The sequence below is a fragment of the Convolutriloba macropyga genome, unplaced genomic scaffold, assembly GCF_964194025.1.
Source record: "Convolutriloba macropyga unplaced genomic scaffold, txConMacr16.3 SCAFFOLD_4518, whole genome shotgun sequence".
NCBI classification, from domain to species: domain Eukaryota; kingdom Metazoa; phylum Xenacoelomorpha; order Acoela; family Convolutidae; genus Convolutriloba; species Convolutriloba macropyga.
This window is the reverse complement of record NW_027449165.1, coordinates 1-2,500: the sequence shown is the minus strand read 5'-3', so window position 1 is coordinate 2,500 and position 2,500 is coordinate 1. Positions and strand designations below refer to the sequence as shown.

The 2,500-nt window shown below is 41.5% G+C and overlaps 1 non-coding gene across 1 annotated transcript in view; it reads right to left on the bottom strand.

Annotated features, from left to right (window-relative positions):
- The window catches only part of LOC142354832 (large subunit ribosomal RNA), a 3,527-nt gene extending 2,243 nt beyond the window's left edge, over positions 1–1,284 (bottom strand). Inside the window, exon 1 of the ribosomal RNA XR_012761123.1 lies at positions 1–1,284. This exon is cut by the window's left edge and continues 2,243 nt beyond it. This is a non-coding gene — a ribosomal RNA (large subunit ribosomal RNA).
- Between the last annotated feature and the right edge of the window lie 1,216 nt (positions 1,285–2,500).

The window sequence follows — 2,500 nt, the reverse complement described above, 5'->3', positions numbered from 1 at the left end:
CATCGTCCTGCTGTCAGTATCAATCAACACCTTTTGTGGTGACTCATGAGCAAGTAGTTAGGCGCCTTAACCCAACTTTTGGTTCATCCCACATCGCCGGTTCTGCTTACCAAAAGCGGCCCACAAAAAGCTTGCATTTCATAGTCCAAGTGCAATTAAGTCACAAGGACATCTCACCGATTTATAGTTTGAGAATAGGTGAAGGAAAAATTTTCCCCCATTCCTCTAATCATTCGCTTTAACCGATGAAATTGCTTTGCGAAGATTTTTCAATCTTGCTCAAGCTTTTGCTATCCTGAGGGAAACTTCGGAGGAAACCAGCTACTAGATGGTTCGATTAGTCTTTCGCCCCTATGCTCAGGTCAGACGATCGATTTGCACGTCAGAACCGCTTCGGGCTTCCACCATGGTTTCCCGTGGCTTCGCCCTGCCCAAGCATAGATCACCATCTTTCGGGTCGTGTGCTACTTGCTCTGGATCAGTCATGCAATAAGAGCAAAACCGTCCGTGGTTGCGGGACACCGAATCGGCGCCCTCACCACACAAAGTAGTGCAATTCATAAAAATTACACTGTTCACTTTCATTTCGCGTGTGCGCTTTCAATGAGCGACAACACTTGCAAGGCAACTCACACTCCCTTGGTCCGTGTTTCAAGACGGGCTGTAGAGAGCATTGAATAGGAAGTTGAGGTCAGACAGGCAATCAAGATCAATTTATCTCATTTTGTTTAGAATCAACAAGAAGAATTCCGAGGAAAACTTCTGCTCGATTCATTAACAAGATTTGCCAAAAGGACGACAACTACACTACTCGGTAGCCGAGAATATAATATCAAGGCATTGAGTATGGTAACGCTCACTCCAGTTCCCCTTCAACAGTTTCACGTACTTTTCACTCTCTCTTCAGAGTGCTTTTCAACTTTCCCTCACGGTACTTGTTTACTATCGGTCTCGCTTTATAATTAGCTTTTGGAGAGACATATCTCCAGCTTCGAGTTGCACTTTCAAACAACTCTACTCATAGGAATGAGCCATTATGACTGGTATCGAAAATGACCTTTACAGGATTTTCACCTTCTTTGATGCTACTTTCCAGTAGACATCAGGACAAATTCACCAGTCTAGCATCAAACCATACCGGACACCGAGAAATGTTGCCATTTCTCTTCCCGATGAGCTTTTCCCTGTTCATTCGCCATTACTAAGGGATTCTCAGTTGATTTCTTTTCCTCCCCTTACTGATATGCTTAAGTTAAGGGGGTTCTCTCGCCCAATTCAGGTTATGTAGTTGATTGTCTCTTAATTGGTTCACTGACCAATATGAGACAGAAACCGATTCAGCAGTTTTGTTCGCTACTACTATCAAACACAGGTCGAAGTTTCCATTCAGTCATTAATTCCAACTTTCAAATGTTGTTGTTTCAGCTTTCGCTTACTAGAAGCAACATAATACTCGCTGCAATACAGACCTCGGGAAACCCTCACCGTGAATAAGGTTCACTCACATATTTCACTACATTTTGCGTGGGATTGGAGATGAGGCTACTCGTTCTTGCTCAGTACTAGGCTGAAAATTAACGAAACTTCGTTACAAACGTTCACATGTTGATGTTTCCGCTTTCGCGTACTCGAAACAACATAATACTAGTCTTTGTAATTTAGTTTCATAATTTCAACTGTTCTCATGCAGAATTTTTTGCTCATTCTTATCCCAAATTTTGACCTGGCTACTAGTTACACTCCTTGTACTTATTGCAAAATGACCACAAATTTCAACAGCTTTCACATGTTGCTGTTTCGGCTTTCGCTTACTACAGTCAACATAATACTCGTTGCAAAATAAGTGCTCGGCATCTGCAATTTTCCAAAGACGAAGTTTCGCCAGTTCAATTTTCGCTCGCCAATTATGGCTACTAATTCACACGGTACTGAGCTCAACAACATTAAATTTGTTCAGCAAGACTTTCACATGTTGATGTTTTGGCTTTCGCCTACTAGAAGCAACATAATACTCGTCTTGTTAGCTCATTCAATGAGAATAGCTTTTCCCGTTGAGAATTTTTGCCTTCAATTGGCGTTGTAGTGAGTTTGGCTACTCAGATCACCAAATACTTGTGACAATTCGAACCAGAAATGTTTTCAATTTTCACATGCTGATGTTTCGGATTCAACCTACTAGAAGCAGCATAATACTTGTATTCAACAATTTCTGTATCAAATCCCAGTTTTCTCTGGTGCATCTTTGCCAAACTATTCCAAACTGCCTGAGTCTGAATACCAATTACAGGTACTAGTAAATGCACGTTACTAAGGGACTATATAGTTCTAGGTTACTGTACACAACGACGTTCACATGTTGATGTTTCAGCTGCCGCTTACTAGAAACAACATAATACTTATCGTGCATACCTTTCCATAACTTGTCCTTTTCAGATGCATTAGTTTCCCTTTGTCTTGGCTTCTACAGTCAGACTGGCTACTAGTAACAGCACAGTACTAA